Source organism: Hermetia illucens, chromosome 2 (genome assembly GCF_905115235.1).
Source record: "Hermetia illucens chromosome 2, iHerIll2.2.curated.20191125, whole genome shotgun sequence".
Classification (NCBI taxonomy): domain Eukaryota; kingdom Metazoa; phylum Arthropoda; class Insecta; order Diptera; family Stratiomyidae; genus Hermetia; species Hermetia illucens.
This window is the reverse complement of record NC_051850.1, coordinates 22,838,638-22,858,255: the sequence shown is the minus strand read 5'-3', so window position 1 is coordinate 22,858,255 and position 19,618 is coordinate 22,838,638. Positions and strand designations below refer to the sequence as shown.

General features: G+C 42.1%; 1 protein-coding gene across 2 annotated transcripts in view; it reads left to right on the top strand.

Annotated features, from left to right (window-relative positions):
- Nucleotides 1–19,618, top strand: part of LOC119650182 — a 52,130-nt gene that overhangs the window by 24,994 nt on the left and 7,518 nt on the right. The window lies entirely within an intron of this gene.

Genomic DNA, 19,618 nt, shown 5'->3' with positions numbered 1-19,618 from the left:
AGATGATAATCCTGCGCTAGTTGTCTGAGCTCTCCTCGTCCTTCCAGATTCGTAACAGTAGTTGGTGCATCGCATTTAGTAGACCCATTCCACCGGATTTTAACAGCTCGGCTGGAATGTCGTACGCGCCCTGCGCTTTGTTTGATTTCAGTAACCACATTGCGAAATCAATTTCTTCTGCTGTCAGAGGATGTGTAGTGGAGCCCGGATCAGCAATGCCGCCATCGATTTGGGCTACTTGTACGGGTGCGCCAACTTTCGGATTCAAAAGCTCTTCAAAGTAGGACGCCCAGCGTTTGTTGATGCTGTCGGTATCGCTGATGATATTTCCTTCTTTGTCTTTGCAAACGCTAGTCCTGAGCTGATAACTGTTCTTAATAATTGTATTCACTAGTCTGCATGCTTGTCTGGTGTTTCTTTTAGCTAGACCTCATTTTAAATGGAACTTTTCCCACAATACGGACTTAAAGGCGGTCTTGGGTCTCATTCACAGCTGACTCGACTAGAAGGGTCTTTTTGTACCATTTTAACAATAAAGAACATCGGCTTCTCGGGCACCACTCTCTCAATCTTTTGTAGATAATCTCCTCTTGTATTTCTCCACGGTTTACATTCACCCCTGAACAGAGGTTTTTAAAACACTTCCTTAGGCCCCATTTTGCATCTGATCTCTCTTACCTACCGCCCTATCAGCTATTTATCTAGATCGGTGTCAAGCGGATCAAAGACTATTCAGTTCGCTATTCCACCAGTAGTTGCATCTTTTAATGAGAAATGTGAACTTTCTTGGCATGAATGCATCATACGAAGAACCCTGATCTAGTCCTACTTTGTTATCCCAAAACTTTTATAGACCAGTCTGATGTTAACACCATACACGGCCCCCTCCATAAATTCGAAAATAATTGCTTAGTGATCGCTGAGGGGGTATAATCGTCGCGAACATGCCAAAACTTACCACGAGTCAGGACTGACAAAAGTCAGATTTATTTGAACAAACTTCATTCCTAAATTCTAGGCACTTAACACTTCTGGCAAAATGCCGGTTAACCCATCCCTCTCTTATTTCGCAAAATATGAATTTGGGTTTCCTACAGCACTTCCTGACGATATGGCCTTCTCTTTATACTGTCTATCTGCCCGTGTGTTTTTCTGTCACCTGCCTTTTCTCAGAAGCGATTGAATCTATTGATTCAAAATTTAGTGAAAAAACAGCTGAAAAGTAGTCACTTATTTTAAGAGACCTCTATACGATATCTGGACCTCAAAAACCCAATCTTAGCTAATGAATTCTCGTCAATGCCAATTACATGACCATTCTAAGGAAGGACTCAATTTTTCCATGATGGTTGCAATCATATACGTATACGTCGTAACATCTCCGTACCGATTACCAAGAGGCAATGTTGATTGCCTGTGGTCAGCCAGCACTCAGAACCATAGAAGACAATAGGGCGAATGATACAGCGGTTGATTTTGAATTTTAGATACATAAGTCATTGACTTTTGGCTGATAACTGACACAGATAGGCACAGTGGTTGCTTCATTGGGGTAAGTCGTCAAACATTCTGTTTTATTCAGATTCAATCTAAGATCATATTGTACATATGAGGCCACATTTCACCTTTGGACAAGTCCCTCAAAATCAGCTTCGTTGTGATACGCTAGGAAAACACCCTACACTTAGAGTATTGTCTAGGTTGCTAGACTTCGAATATCCATTTTTCATTTCTTGACGGACATCAGTGCGATTGCCAAGAAATCTTCATAGTTTTGATAGTAATTTCGCCTGTTTGCCTTTCTTTTTAAGGTTTTGTGTGAAACAAAACCTTATCAGAATCGAGACGGTGTCTGTCTGTCCGTCTGTCCGTCTGTCCGTCTGTCTGTCTGTCTGTCTGTCTGTCTGTCTGTCACACCCGATTTATTCGGAAACGGCTGGACCGATTGTCACGAAAATTGGTGAGAGTATGTAATCTGGTGATCCCTTTACATGCAGTAAGTGACGCCATCTTATGTTAAGTTTAAGGGGGGGCTCCCCGTACATGTGAATGGAGGGTGCAAATTTTTTTTCACAGAATGTAGCCATGTGGGGTATCAAATGAAAGGTCTCAATTAGTACTTTTCGAATCTGGTTCAATATTTGATATTAGATGAAACATAGGGGAGTGAGGGTTCAAAATATGACCGACAAAAAGTGTAACAGGTCTCGTTCTCAGAACCTATCCAACCGAAAAATCTGAAAAAAATCACAGTGGTGCATCTCTACGAAGTCTAGGCCTCAAAATATATCCGGTTCCGATATCTACACAAATAAAGTTAATAATAGTATATTTCCACATTTTAGAAATTTACCCGGCACCCCCCTTATGTTCATCCCAGAAGTACAAAATTTTGCATGCCTATAACGAAGAATATAATGCACAGTTTGGTCAAGTTTGAAGAAAATCCAACAATTATTAACAAAGTTATAGGGGGTGAAACTTTACAATTTTTCGTGAATTTCGTGCACTCTACAACCTGCATGACGTCATCATGACATATCAATTCGTCAGTACCACAACGAAATGAGTTCTTAGGAATTGGGTCGCAGAGAATTATTTTGTTTTAGTTTTTTAGTTATTTGTCAGCCAGACATGTGTGTATGTAGGTATATAATATATGCGTGCTAATGAACTTTGCGGGTAGTGCCTAATTCAAATAGATATAAGATATAAGATATAAGAGATATAAGAAGTAAATCGGAAATATGGGTACGATCAATTTATATACGTGCATATATGTGTACAGTATTCGGTAATAGGCAGTTTGTTTGTTTAGGGTGAGCGTGATATCTATGGCTGCAATATGTACGTATGTCTCGTAGTTTGGAAAAGTATGAAGGATTATGTTGGATTTGTAGCTATATACGGACAGAAAAATGTGCGTTGAAGTTTCTTCCATAAGATGAACACAAAACCTTTATACCCGAAGCGCGAGCTTCCGGTATTCCGACTTGCTCCATATTAGATCGATCGTACTTTCTGGTCAGTCAGATGATGGTCCCCCTCTTTTACAAAGACTACTTCTTTAACCTCTCTGGCTCCGACAAGTGGAATCGCTGTGCAGTGAGCAAAAAGTCGGAGTTTCATGAAAATATTGTTAATTTGGGGTCTACCTTTCCTACTAATAAATGGAAAAAGATGACAAAACAAAGGTCCAAGTGTCCGTAAAATCGACGATATGCTGGCCTCTCTCACTGCAAGTGTTAAAGTCTTTTCCCATGGCACCAGTTGCCTTATGGCTTTTCGCCCAGCTGCTAAAACGTTATAAGGAAAGTTTTTATGTAAAGTAGTTGCCAGAAAGTGCGTGTCTCGTCATCGAGTTGACCTGCCTGTGGGGCGTAGGTGGTAAAGAAAGCGACCACCAAATAGCTCCACTTCTTTAATAGCGTCATCGAATCTTTTGAAGGTGGCAATGCATATCAAATACGTGGACTTAAGAAGAATCTATGGCTATTTTATCTCGTTCAGAGTTCGTGTTATACCACCATTAAGTTTCTTGCAAAACGCAGATAACCATGCATCTCTTCCGAAGGACTCTCATAAGCTTTTCAATCTTGCCAGTGAAGGTACTCAAGAGCTGTCTGGGGATTTTGTTTCCATACGGTCCGAAAATAACTTCTTCAATTACCACACATGAGAAAGAACAACATATTTCTGTGGAACTAAGGATTATAATCAAATATTCGACTAAGGGGTCAGGGATGCGATGAGTCGAATCCAAATTTCTAATAAAATTTTGGACAAACAAAAGTTAAAAACAACCAAAAGTTGAAATTGAATGTCAAGGACCTTGTCCTTACACGAAAACAAAATTTTATGGAGGAACGAGCCACCCATATCAACAACGTCCAAATTCCCGGGTACAAAAATACGTGTCCACGAAAATTCATTAAATTTTTATTGAATTCTAGTAGTGTGTATGGTGGGGGGAAGCTACAGCTTCTGAGCACTTAGGGCGTGTTGGCCTATTGTTCTCGTACTAGTAGTAGTGTGGGTTATTTCTGGATCAGATGGTCTCCTAGGACGAAATTTGGTTACATTATTAAACAGACAAATCAAAACAGGCAAATTTATAGTTAAAGGGAAAACGGCGATAGAGTACAAGTGGAGGTGTTTTTTAATTTGATCGGCAAAATACTTTTCATGCCAATTTTCTCCACAAACCACACGAGGTTAATGCATAGGGTTACCCACTTTACTGTTTAGACGATCTAAACAACCGCTTAGGGCGTCAAATCTGTTCATCTAGGACCCAAAATTCCTTCAAGCCAACGCTGTTACTGTGCGACAGTACTATACCCTTTCAAATGTCATGAGCTTGTTATTTTGAAGGAACAGAAAAACAGGACCTTTATTATCCTTGTCCTTGACACATAAATCCCTACTCAGTGAACTTAACAAGGCATAAAATTTGTAAGTAAATTAGGATGGCAAATACCACCATGTAGCACCAAGTTTTCAATATTTGACTTTTTCTTTTTTGGCACCTTAAAGAAATGCTCGGAGGTCAACGTTTTGGAAAAGGTGAAGACGTTTGTGCTCCAGTTACCATTTGAATGTCTGTGAAATTTCTACGAAAAACGGATGTTGAAGCTACTAATTCTTGTGAAAAAATGCGTTTCTACCTTGGGAGATTATATGGGATAATAATATATTTTTGTGAGCAAGTAAATTATGTAATGTGAAAAATCTATATTTAATGTCCTTCAAGAAAGGATAAAAAGCATCTTTAAATGTGTCATAGATATTGAAAGAATTCGTAAAAATCTACGTCAGTTGTGGCTTTTTAGGTTGAATACTAAAAACATTCTCCGGGGTTCCCGAATGTTCGGTATATGTCCCAAAATCATTGTTTGGTTTCTATTATCTAAACAAAACATCTTCCCTAAAAGAAATTGGGGCGTAATTACTCCCTATATAAACATAAATATTTATTTCAAAAGGAAACTACTTTTTCCGAAATCAAATCAAAGCGTATCCCATGCAAAAACTTAACTGATAATAATACTCATATTTCCTATTTACGCAAATTTGATGTTTAATCTAAAAATTATTATCAAATTTACGCATATATGTTTTTTGGAGAAATATATAATGAAAATTAAATTTTATTCAAAAAGAAATCGATGGACATGTTGCACGTAGAATGAGAAAAAATACCACAAATTCATCTTGTGAAAAAGATTCAATTACGTGTTTGATGGTATTCTCTTAGTCTCGCTATTGTTTTTTAATAAAGTTTTGTTATTAAACACTTTCCTGAAAAATTTTCCAAAACGTGACAACTTCGAGAAAAGAATCAACCTCTATCGCAAGAAAAAATTTACATAATAATTAAAAAACTTTTCACAATCCATAAGTGTATACAAAAGAAACTTTCATTGAGAAACCTTTTCACCACAATTAGTTATCAACACTTTTACCGTATTGTAGAACACTTTATCAACGAAAGATACTTTTTATAACATAGTCTGGCATAGTTCGCGTGTTATGTGGCAATCATGTTATCAAATGCCACTCTTGAAAGAAATGCTAGTTAATCAAACTTAACAATTAAGCGAGTATAAAAGTTAATTAAGCGTAACGTGGCGCATATTTAATACTAAATATAAGTTACTAATCTGTAGAAAAAAATAGATTTCATAACTTTATGTTTTAAAGCAAGAATTGATTTACATCGATTTTTTTTTTTATTTAATGTAGGGTCAGTTCGTTGGCCGACATCATGCCAAGGCTTATGTGTCCGCTAAGTTTTTACTGACAAATTTTTTATGATATGATGATGAAATATGCCGAGCAATCTACGTCATGAGTAACTTTTTTTCAAATTGTCTATAATAAATGAAAAAAATTGTCTTCCTATTGGCTAAGATAAGGAATATAAATTGCGGCGTAATTAGGATTTTTATAAAATAAAAAACCATTACTCTCGTAGTTTAATGGTAGTAATTACGTGTACTTAATTAGACACGTTTATTTTGATAACCTACTAACAAAAGGGCTATCAATTTACAATTAGAAAATAGAAATCTAATATACGACAATATATCTGTGTTCATGATTCACGGTCTTTTGGAATGTAGGTCATTTTTTTTTGTTCGTACACGAACAAAACCACCCCCGGTCTCTGCAGCCCCAGCCCCGCGGGACCACCATTTAGGTATTACTTCGCGGGGAAGGTTTGCCCTTAGGCACTCGTCCTTCCCCTATTTGCGCCTTTCCTCCTTCTTTGTTCCTTCAGCAACTCCTCCTGCATTTGCATGATTGCGAATCAAACCGTATGCAAATTCCCCTCGGACTTCAGCATCTCCGCAACTAAGCTCTTCTGGGTCACGCTCCTGCCCAGCACCTGGTTTAAGCTCCTCCTCTCCATTGCAAATCTTGGGCAGTGAAACATAATATGCTCTGAATCCCCCGATATGCCATCGCATCTGGGACAATTTGGAGAATCATCCAACTCAAAGCGGTCCAAATACTGCCTGTAGTAATCATCGTGTCCCGTGAGGAACTAGGTAATATGGTATTTGGTCTCCCCATGTTTCCGCTCAAGCCACACCCTAATGTTGGGAATGAACCTGTGCGTCCAGCGATCTTTCGTAGATTCGTCCCACCTGCGTTGTCAGAGATTATACGACTCTGACCTGGCCGCATTTCTACGCTCGGCGTGCCCCTCCACACGCCTCGCATGGTACTTTAGTCTTGATACGGATTTGATTGTAAGATTCTTCTAGATATTGAATATGAATATCGCTAGCAACTGCTTTCGATTCGGAGTCTTGACATTTTAAAGTAAACGTAGAAATCACAGTTTAAATAATTTTATTAATATAAAGTTAAGGAATAATTAGCGAGACTCTCTCAGTCGAAAAATTTTACAACTTTTTATAATTAGTTCTGCTTCATTGAAATTCAAATGTCAAAATCAACTTTTTAACTTCAATTATTTTTCCCGACAAATCAAGGCCTACTCCTACTCTAACAATATTCGAAATAAATTTCGCCCTGCTGCGCCACAGTACAGTACACTCATTCCTTTAGTCAGAATGTCGACAGGAATCATGCCTGCCATCACCAATACTGCTTCATCTGATATGGTTCTAAAAGCACTGCAAACCCTCAACTCCATCAGCCGGTAAACCGAGTTCACCTGCTTCCGTCTCTGCGAGTTTGCAAGCGCCTCTGCCCACACTGGTGACGAGTAGAGCAAGATGGAGCGGACCACTCTGGCTAGCACCAACCTCCGGCAGTGTTTCGGCCCACCAATATTTGCCAACATTTTTTCAAGTGCCATGGTGGTACTGGCTACCTTTTGGCATGCATATTCTAGGTGTTCCTTAAAGCTCAATTTGGTGTCAATTATTACCCCCAGGTATTTGATAGCCGGCTTTGATACGACCGTATATCCATCGACCTCCATTTTCACAGTGTAATTTTTCCTGCGGTTCGTTATTAAGGCCGCTTCCGTTTTAGCGTCCGCCAATTTCAGCCCGGCCCTTTCACTGTTTCTCACTGTTTCCGTTGCGTAGACTTTGACATCTTCTGGATGTTTTACTGCAATAACCACAACTAGGTCATCAGCAAAGCCAACAATCGTAGTCCTCTCTGGGACGGGAAGAGCAAGCACCCCATTATACATCATATTCCACAACAGGGGACCAAGTGTCGATTCCTGTGGTACCGACTGTAACAATGTACTCTTTGGGAGCCTCACTCATCCCGTACCAAAAAGTCCTCTCTGAGAGGTACTTTTCCATCAAATTCGCTAAGTATCCGGGGACACCTATGTCAGCCAACGCCCCTTTAATTCTATTCCAGTTGGCGGAGTTGAATGCGTATTTGACATCCAGCGCCAACACGGCACAGAAGCCGTCAGAAATCAGTGCACTTTTTGACTGGTTTACTACCATGCTAATTGCGTCTAGGGTAGAGCGGGCACGTCGGAAACCAAACTGGCGTTCCGACAAACCATCACTGGCTTCGACGCTCTCTCCATCATCTTCCCCATTGTATCCAGCAAGCAGATAAGACGATACAATGCTGGGATTCTAGGTGACTTGCCAGGTTTCGGAAGCAAAACCAACTTTTGCTTTTTCCACTGGATAGAGAATACTCCATCTTTTAGGCACGCCTCAAAGGTATTGGCGAAAAGGTCGGGTCTAGTCTTCACTGCCAGTTTCGAAGCTCAATTGGGGATACCATCCACACCTGGGGCTTTGTTGTCCCCGATCCTACCACATATTCCCCGCAATTCCTCAACAGTTACTGGAGGTATTATGCCCTCATTAAGTTGGACAACCATTTGCCTTCCCCTATTTTCGTGATGAAAGAACAGAGTGGTAATGATATGTTTCAGGAGGCGCGGACAGGTCACCTGGGTCGATCTTCGCAGTCTTTCCATTACCAGTCTGTAGGCCTCGCCCCAGGAGTTTATGTCGACATGGTCACATAGCTGTTTGAAGCAGTTCTTTTTGCTCCTCCGAATGGCTTCTTTTAGACGGCCACGGAATTGCTTGTGTGCCTCTTGACCGTTGCCGCCGGGTTTTCCCCTGAGCCTCTAGCAAAGCCTCCTTGCCCGAAAACATGCGCCTAGCAAGCTTGCGATTTCATTGTTCCACCAGCAGTTGGGTTGCCTATTGGGGAGCAATCGCCTTCTAGGCATAGTAGCATCGCATACTTCCGTCACCCGTCGGGTGATTTTGGTGACTTTTTCTCTAGCCGTACCATTCATGGATATGTAGGCTTTAAGCGCCCCGGAAAACGTGTGTCCCTCGAAAGCTTTCGCCGTCCAGCCGAGCATACCACCCGGCATTCTGCGAAAACTCCTTTTCGAGCTCAACCCGCCCTTGATTTCAATGCAGATTGCCTGGTGGTCGCTGTAGATGTGAACGCCTTTCACCTTCACTCTTGTGAAGCCCTCTTCCGGGTCCTGCATTATCTCCTCGAAGGCTTGTTCTCCACAAGCCCATAGCGCTATTTGGCTCATTTGGCCTTTGACCCAAATGCTACTACCGTGGTTTCGATATGGTTTGCTTAGATTCTGCGCCGCCTCGCAGTAGTTGAGGTTGATTTGTATCAACCTCATCTACGTTTTGTGTTAAGGGCTCTCCTGTATTCTGACTGCAATGTGCCGATGATCCACACCCTTCTCTTTGCACAGTAGGCAATTTGGCTCAGCACCGCAATCCTCCCTGATATGGCCTTCCACTCCTCATCTCCTACATTGCTTTGACCTGCCACTTGGACTAGTGCATGCTTTCGCAATGTGACCGAAGCCAAGGCATCTAAAGCACTGCTTTAACGCCACCTGTTCCCTAAGACGGCATATAACCCAGCCTATTCTCACTCTCCCTGCTGCTAACAGTTTGAGTGTGTTCTCTACTGGTAGGGTGATGACGGCAGTTTGTGTTCCTCCGTAGGTTTTCCTTAGCTGACTCTTGTAGTCCGGCAAGATCGAACTGCTTCTCCAAAACTTCACGAACCTCCTCCTTCGTCATGATTTCATCTATATCTTTGCAGATTATAGTGATCTCCGGTCTGCTAGCCCTTATGTCGGTTTCCTGTCCTAACGACTTTCCGATTTGACTCAAGAATTTGTCCGCGATTACATCCTTGGATTCCTTAAGCTCCAACATAATGTCTCCCTTCTGGGACGGTCTAATGCGGCTGACATTGTCTCCCAAGTTGGTGCGTTCGGGGTCTGCCTTCACTCTCCTAAGAATGCCGGCATATGACCCTTCGCCTCATTTGGAAATGATAATCACCTCCGGTCTTATCTTCCCCCGATCATTTCTTTTCCGCGGTTCCACTTTCCCCCAAGCTTCCGCATCCGCCTTTGAAGGTCCCATGCCTTTTCTCGAGGTCGCCGCTGTAATAGTTTCACTGCCAGCTTCAGTCGTAATTCTCATGATCTCCGCCTTTTTAGGAGTTGAATCTTTTTTTCTTTTCAGGGTTTGCTGGCCTATTAAGTCGTTCGCTGTCGCGCAGCCTCTTCCCCGGTTTCTCCTCTTTTGTACTTTGAACAGGCGTTACTTGAGTCGCCTGGTTCACTTTTTCTATCGACGGCTTTCCCCCTCGTTCATTCTGGGTCTTGCCGTACGCCAAACGGAATGTTGGACATCTATCTATCTCCCCTTTTAAAATGTCATAATATTTTATCTCGTTCCATTAATACTCTTCATTCTCATTATAATTACAAACAAAACTATGCAAGTGATAAGCTTCTGGCAGCGGGTAATTCATAAATTCTTTTAATTGCAATAATCTTATCTTTATCATCATAAATCAGCCGAAGTAATGGATTGATGGGTACTGACCAGTCAAGCCAAATGTACTTTGTTCAGTGAAGTAAAATAACTATTTCCTTTTCAAAATAAATGATGAAGAGTGATGTGAATCGGTTATCTGCCAAACTTCAAATCACAATCTATCAAAAATAAGATAAAGTTCAATTTGATGCCAATTATTGACTTCATACTATGCTACTGTGTGGGGGAAAACGTGGGGCAAATTACAACTAATCGTTGTTACCTAAGAGCCTTAAAAGATATCTTTATCACTATAAATCGGATACATCTATCATGGTATGTATGGCTTCATATCTATATTCAAATATGTATGTAATTGCGAGATGATAATGCGGAACTTTCAATATTTACCCCTACTTGATTGCAAAAGCTTCTTAAATATAAAATGATCATTATCTGAAGAACACACAACTTCGTCTGGCTGTTTGGTCCTTGAAAGGCAATAAATACATAAATGTTTGCTTCATTCTTGTGTTAAAGATAAAAACAAATACTTGACTGGAAAAAGAGATATTTTCTTTAAATTTTTTTCAATATTAAAGATATCCTGAAACAGTTTCAAATCCGCCACAGTAAAGTACCATTTTCAACACCTACTATAATTCTATCGGCGCATTCGTCAAGTTACTACGAAATATTTATTTCTACTGAAACTTTACTTCGTAACAATGAGTAATGGGCAGAATGTGGTATACGCCTAAGACAATATCTTTAACTTGTTGAATTATTGCCTTATTCTCTTTCCAGGAAATTCGGGAATTTGATGGGGAAGGAGGAGGGGCTTGTAGAGTTATTTCAACCGAACGATGCAACACTTCTTACGGTTGTACTTTTCTCTTCATTTGACTTTATGAGTTCTGAATTTTTTCGAAATTTGTAATAAAGGGGATATATTATCCTTTACGAAATGGTTTCAGTTCTTATTTCATAAATAATTGAAGAATGAGCCAGACAAATAAGAAAAGGTGATGGTAGGCGTTGGGAGATTATTTTTCAAGTTTAAAGACGCTAATTTCAAGGTTATTTGAAATAGAGGCAATATTTAGGTACGACAAAAACATAACGACATATGCAGAAAATTATATGCATGCATATTCATATGTAGGTAAAAGCCTACACAAACATTACAAATAAACTCCAGGACGATCAATCGAAAATATTTCCATGGATTTGAAATACAGTAGATATTTTGTAATTGAATATTCCCTGAATAAAACAATTTAATTAGGAACAATTCACTTTAAAATCAATATGTATATCTACTCTTTTTATAAAAGATACTCCGCACTCCAACTATACAACAAAAAATCTGAAGAAGGTCTATTGATTCTTTTCCATAAAATGTTACCTTCAAATTATAGTTGTCTTCAAGACTGAAGTTGAGAATCATTGTTATGAACGTGGATTATTAGGGATAGTTAAAGGCTAAATCCCACGGTAAGTTTTTTCAACTAAGATCGTAAAGATAAATTCATGCTAAAAGGTTACATCCTGGTGGTTTTACGGGAGTACCCGCCATGTTGGCCTAACTCCACGGCCCTCTTAAGACACGGATTGATTTTGTGACCACAATTAGACAAAAACTCGCTGAGGAAGACGACAACTGATCCTCGAAATACCCGTATATACTCACCATTCGGCATTAAAAAACAAAAATTTCTCTTCTCTTTCTTCTTTCCCACTATGATAAGACAAACAGTATCAGCAGCATTCATACTAGTGAATGCAAAACTTATCTAAATCTCTACCGAACTAAGGCGTATGACATCCGAATTAAAACGCAACTCCACGTTTGAGGCCCTAAAGTCTCTTGTCCGCTTGAACGTAACCAAAACTCCCACAAGGAGTCCAACCGCAAATAGCCGGACTGGAAACAAATCCTCCAGGAATTTTACTGACACATATGCTCTCAAAGGGTTATCCCAGTTCTCATGGTACCAGATAACCCCGCGGCCAGAGCCACTTCAGATGAGTCCCTGAAGATTCGGGTCTAATCGTCCTACTAGCCCTCAGAGCATTCGCCTACTGTATCACCACCTACAAGCTTGTCCCGGTACCACCAATAGAAGGTTCTCATTTGGCCATTTGGTGTTGACTCAACCTACTGTTGCTGCATGCTAGAAACTGGAAGCAAGCACCGCGTAAGTCCGTTAGCATTGAAGTGTAACTTCGCATAACTCCAAAACAATGTCCGTTAGTATCCGCACATGCCGCTATACTAACCAACTAGAAGAAGTGGGCAAGATTCTTGACACTTCCGCTCATTATAGTTATTGTACAGTAATCTTTATAACATCTCGTTGAAAGCCTCACTCAGATACGCAACCTAATGGCACTGGAATCCCAAAATGCAAAATCACATTCTCAGTAAAAGCAAAGCAAAAATATAAAAAAAAAATATATAAAGAAGACAAAAACCAGAACCTCGCTACTTCAGGTATGAAAGGTTTTGTGTATAATGTAAGAATATTTCAGTGGGCATTTGTTCCATTTGACGTACATTTATCCATTTAATATTTGCTTTAGTGTGATACTGACATTCAAAGCCTAAGGTTGCAGTAAATTCGCTCAAAAGAAGCCACTTTGACCTATTATAACTTTGTTAGTGATGATGCTATCTACCCCAAACTTGGAGGTATCATGCTCTACATTATAGTCTGTTTTACTACAGAACTAAAGGAAGGGGAAGCTTTCCAGTAACTTTATTTAAACAGATATCGATATTTTCAGGCCTAGACACCGTTTAGTGGCAACTTGCGCATTGGGTAGTTTCTGAAAATGAATCCATGACCAAAACAAAAACCACTTTCCCCTGCACTACCCCCCTTTTTGCATCAAATGTCGGAACCCCCCCCTTTAAACTCAACGTAAGAGGATGCACTGTATGCATGGGGATTCCCAGTTCCTAGATCTTGGGCTGCAGATTAATGAAGGCAAAACGAAGTACGTGGTGGCAACGTCAGCACCAAAGAACCAGCAACGTCCAACCGCACTGGTCAAACGGGAAGAATAAAGATAGGAGACTACAACTTTGAGACCATTGATAATTTCTCCTATCGAACGTCGACAAAAACAACCGATAACAGCTACAACGATGGGAGCCGAAACGCCTCTACATAGGGTCAAAACTCTTACTATATAATACCATGATCTTGCTAATCCTCATGTATTCCTCGGAGACTTGGGTTCTTAGCAAGAAAAATTGCCAACTCTTGGCCGCGTTCAAAAGAAAGATCCTCCCAAGAATTTTTGGCACCCTACATGAAGCTCGACGATTCCGTAGCTTCTATAACGACGAAATTTATGAGCGACACCACGACCGTCCGGTTATAGATAAAATCGGGCTTAATTGGTTCCGGTGAGCGGATTTAATTTATTCCTTATTTAATCCTTCGAAAAGTCTATAAGGGCAATTTCTATGGAAGAAAAAGAAGACGTGGTTGACTCTGCCTGAGATGGAGCGATGACATAGACCAGGACGCCAGACAGCTTTCAAGGACATCGAATGGTGGTGGTGGACCTCGGAGCAAAACTACCTGGAGTTCGTTCCTCCTTCTCTTTCTCTCAAGGTTTTTTCGTCTAAAAGTTTCAATTGTCTCCGGCCTGAACTCCACCGTGATCTTATCAACCTGCATATAAAAGACTGCAGAAATTCTCCTTTTTGACCTAGACTGAATCCTTTCTCAGTCATTAAATTGCAGTCCCGCTGCATAGTCCGCTGTGCTTTTTCGATAGAACATGAGGCGGATAATGACCATCAGTTGTAATTTATCAGCTGTCTTCATTCGCAGTAGACCAAGTGTTCCAGGAACCCGGCCAAGAATACACTTCGCAAATGTTTTGGCGTGCACGCTACTCACAATTTTGGTATAATGGTTAGTGTATCCAATACAATCCTTTTTATTTAATAAGTGTCCTTTACCTGCGTTTGTTTGCTTTCGAGATGCTTAGTTGCTTCTACTAGTTTTTTTTATAATGAAGACTGTGTAGTGGTCAGTTTTGCGTGCTGATAAGGATGGCTGATAACGTTACATTGGATGTGGCGGATAGGAAACGGTGAGAGACAATTTGTTCCATTTTAGCTGCGGTAAGGGATTTGGATTTGGATGAGCTTAAATTTTATTGGGTGACCAGATTACAATCAGGGCATCACGAAGTACGCGTTATTGTCGCCAACTATTTTTTCTTACCACTGGTGGAACACGCAATCCACCGAAGTCTGCAGAAGTTTATCCATGAATTGAAAATTTCAATAGATATTTGTGACATTACTGCTAATTCGTTTACAAAAAAAAATTTGATTGCCTACTTTCCCTGTAGTTACACGGAAATGGTACACTACTAGCTTTGGGATCTAGTCAACTTTGACGGTACCTGGGCAACCATATGATTTCTTGCGACCGAAACACTACCCTCATCATTGTAGCAATGATGAGTCGCTAGAACACAACAGAAAACACGCATTGAGAACACCCTGCGAGGATCTCCAAAAACAATAAAGTTATCGGTTAATGTGAGGACCATAACTCTATCAATGTCGTGAGAGAAATATCATTAGAAACGGTTTTTACGAAGAAAATTCCATCAACGGGTCCAACAATAAAAGGATGTAAACCCAATGCTCTCCACACTCCTTTTCTTCACAGACGATTCTCGGATTAGTATTGTCCTTTGCTCCTTTGTATTCTTTGCGTCTTTCAGCCTGCCGCCCCCAACTGTTCTAAGTGCTCGCTGACTACCAAAAACAATGGATACGACAGCGTGGACAACTGAAGCCCCTCTTTAACGTGTGACCTATTCTGTCACTTCCGCCTTCCGATCACATCTACCTCGAGTGACAGGCCTGTATCCCGAACAACTTCTTCGTTTTAATAGTATTAGGCCAACGTACTCCGATGACACGATGCAGTTTGGAGCCTTCGACTGATAGTGGGGGTACTTCCCATGGGCTACTCCCATATAATAACACAGCAAAAACACTAGCAGAGAACAGTTCAACTTGATCTTGGTGTTGAGATAACTGCATTAACACGTCGGAAAAAATCATGCTTTCTAAATATATGAATTGATCAACTCCTTCGATGCTCTGCCCTTTTATGCAGATACGGAGAATGCGATGATCCGTCAGACTGACAGCATTTGTTTTTTTGGTGTTTATCTTCAGTCCAACTCTACTTACCTTTCTTTTCAAATCCAGATTCATTTAGCCAAGGTCCATGACCAATGAGAACAGTGAGAGCAAACAGATGTCATCATCGTAGTCGAAGTGTTTAAGGAAAGATATCATCGTCCATTGAACTCCTAAACGAACTCCGGGCAACGTAGTGTGAAGAACGTCACCGATGCCAAGATGGAATAAAATCAGTGATGCAACTCTGACGGATCCTGCTTTTGATTTCATATTTCTCTGAGATTTTGCCTAGATGCAGCACGTGCCATTTTGTGCCTTCATATGTCCTTTTCATACTAACTGTTAGTTTTTCACGAAATGCACCTAATGTGTAGAGGACGCCAGATACATTGCCTGTTCACGCTTTAGAAAGCTTTCTCGAAATCGATAAAGAACAAATGTAGCGAAGATCTGAACTCCACGCACTGTTCCAAAATAATCCGTAGGGTGTTGATCTGGTCAATGCAGGAGGATGGAGAGTTTAAACCAGCCTGCTCTCTGTCGATCAAGCGTTTGAGATGGTCTTTAATGCCCTCCGAGATTATTATAGCTATTATTTTTGCCATGGCAAGGAGCCCGCTTACCTCTCCAATTGTCACACTCAAAATAAATGACCTCCTTTGGAATCTTAATGATCATCTGCTTTTTGTTCTCTGGGAAAGGCTCGGATTCCCAGGATATCCGCGTGAGTTGAAGTTTCAATTCTGCAGTAACTGCAGGCGCAGTGATAAAAACAACAGTCCGTATCAACAAGTTACGGTGATTAGCCATTTCAACCACAAGTCTATCGAAAACGACCAAATGCGGTCGAAACAGATATGGAGTTGAAATCTTCTCAACCCCATCCAGACCAATTTTCTCAGAGAGAAAGTTAGCGAATCCAATCTAGGTGAGCTTGTCCCGATAGAAAAAGAAAAGGATTTTTACTTTTTTTTTTACTAATTTCACCCCCAACGGTCGAACCGCAAGATTTTTCTCAAATCTTAGACAAAATAGGAAAAATACTCTTTTCGATATACTTCTCTTTATCACTATCCCCATGCTTCTGAACTGGCTATTCGTTATATGATGATATTCCTTTTCACGCCCATGTTTTATTTGGAATCATCATTGACTCTTACTTTCCCCTCGCTCATTCCGAATAGCATTATCATAGTGCATTTAAATCGTACCTTCTTCAGTACCTCCCTATTTCATACCAATTCTTTTCATTAAGAATTTCAAAATAGTTCTCTCTATATTAAAATTATGTCCTCTAAAATTAGCACCCCCCCAGCTTTCAAGGCAACATGTCCGTCGCGGTAACGAGAAAACCCCTTACGTATTACATGCTAACCAGAACTAGGCCAAAGTTGAGGCTCTGGCAAACCTACAACAGATGCATAACTTCGTTGTGAAATGACCTATACTATCATATAATAATAATTGCAGCTTCACTCCATAATGCAGGATTAGTGGGTACAATTCCTTGCATATTATCAGCAGTGTACTGGTCGAACACGGAGATCGCTGCCTTGAGATCCTCTTGTCTCCAAGCGAGGAGACTTTCCCACAGGGCAAGGGGAAGGCCGGAGCACCAGGAGCGTGAGGAGGAATACAGGGATCTGCGAAGCAACCTTAAGAAGGCCATTCGGAGAAGCAAGCGGGAATGCTACCAGAAGCTCTGCATGGAGGCTAATACGAATCCGTGGGGTACAGCCTACCAAGTTGTAATGAAGAAGATCCGCGGGCGAAAATCACCTCAGGTGACATGCCCACGGCTCTTGTTGCAAATAATTACAACTCTTTTCCCGCAGCAGGAGCAGGACGAAAGAGAACCCCGTCTTCTCGATCCCTGATGTTACCGAAGAGGAACTTTGGGAAATCTGCAGACGTATTGGGGACAGCAAGGCTCCGGGATTGGACGGAATTCCGAACAGGGCTTTGAAGGTGGCGGTCAAGGCCAGATCAAGGTGGTTCGCAAGCACATTCGAATCGTGCATGGCGGAAGGAGTGTTTCCCGCCCAGTGGAAGAGGCAGAAGCTGGTCTTGCTACCGAAGCCCCGAAAACCACCCAGCGTGCCCTCTTCACATCGCCCTACTTGTCTCTTAGACACCATGGGGAAGATGTTGGAGAGGGTGATATACAACAGGCTGCTCCCGTTCATCGAGCTTGCGGGTGGTCATTCAGAGCAGCAATATGGGTTTCGGCGAGCCCGTTCTACGGTCGATGCAGTAGCAAAGGTCGTGGAATTGGTTCGAAATGCAATGGCCATGGGCAAATGCTGTGCTCTGGTGACGCTGGACGTCAAAAATGCTTTTAACTCAGCCAACTGGGGCTGGATTAAGGGCGCTTTGGCCAAACTGGGTGTTCCTAGCTACTTGGCTCGGCTCATCGAGAGTTACTTTTCGGACAGACTTCTTTGGTACGAGACGGACGACGGGCCGAAGAAGTACATTGTGACGGCAGGTATGCCTCAAGGTTCTGTATTGGGACCGCTGCTGTGGAACATAGTGTACGACGGAGTGCTTGGCCTTCGCGTGCCGGAGTAGACAACGCTGATTGGTTTTGCGGACGACTTGGCGGTAGTTGCAATTGCAAAGCATCCCGAGGACGTGAAGCTTTATGCAAATGAAGCCATTCATACCATCAAGTCATGGTTACGAATGGTCAAGCTGGACCTGGCGGACGAAAAGACGGAGGCGGTCCTCATTACCAACCGTAGGAAGAACAACACGGTTACCATCCAGATTGGTAATCGTGAGGTCGTCTCAAAATCGGTTGTCAAATACCTGGGGGTGATGATCGATGGCAAGCTGAGTTTCAAGGGACACTTGGATTATGCGCGAGAGAAGGCAGCAAATGCCAGCTCATCCCTTGGAAGGATGATGCCTAACGTGGGAGGGCCGAAGTATAGTCGCAGGCTACTCATCGCGGGAGTGGTGAGGTCGATCCTGCTATGCGCGGCCCCTGTCTGGGCGGGAGCGTTGAGCCACGCTGTCAACCGGGGGAAGATATGTTCGGCATACCCGCCAATTGCGCTAAGGGTGTGCAGCGCATTTAGGACGGCGTCGACGGAGGCAGTGTGTGTTATCGCAGGAATGATCCCTATAGATCTTCTAGCGAGCGAGGCACACTGGCTCTACGAAAAACGGAAGGCAAATCCAGCCGAGGTGAATGTGGATTTCCGAAAAGCCATCAGGAGAGAGTTGCGTGGCAAGTGGCAACAACAATGGGATAACTCCGACAAGGGCCGGTGGACCCATACATTGATCCCGTGTATCGAGAAATGGGTCAACCGAAAGCACGGAGAATTGAACTACCACCTGACACAGTTCCTTACGGGACACGGTGGCTATAGGAAGTACTTATATCGCTTCGAGTTGGACGAGTCTCCCAACTGTCCTGAATGCGGTGCTACACTTGAGGACCCGGAGCACGTTATGTTCCATTGTCCCAGATTTCTGCAGCAGAAAAGGAGGTTGAACAGTATCTTAGGGGCGGACATCGAGCCCTCCAACCTGGTGGAAGAGATGTTGAAGTCGGAGGAAAACTGGATGGCGGTAAATGAGGCAGTAGCCGTGGTGCAGACAAAACTCCTGAAGTTGGATCGAGAGCTCGGAAGGCGGCGCGACGGAGACGTGACATGGACGAGCTGGTATAGCGAACCAGAGCCTCCCCGAAGTAATACTTCACGGTGGTCCCGCGGGGAGGGGCGGAAGAGTGGGGGTGGTTTTAGTGGGTGTGAATCCCACACACTGCTGCAACCTGGCGCAGCAGCGTCTTTCTAGGATTTCCACCTGCATCCATACAAAAAAAAATTTTATCAGCGAGTCTCAACCTCACATACCTAATTCGATAAACCCTGGAGCTCAATGTTTAGGCAAGCTTATCTCCAGTAGAAAACTGCAACCCTAATATAAGCAAATGAATACGGAGTACGGTGGGTTCGTAGAGTATCAAGAGTAGGTAGCCTCTCAACGTGCCCAAAAAAGGTTGGCTATCAGAGTTAGACCCATTGAAGCGTATGTTTAAAGACGATTGCCTTAACAATTATCCATTGCCAAGCCCCCATCTTCCTTTCTAGAAACAATAGCAATCCAGTCCTTCCTTCCTGAGGAA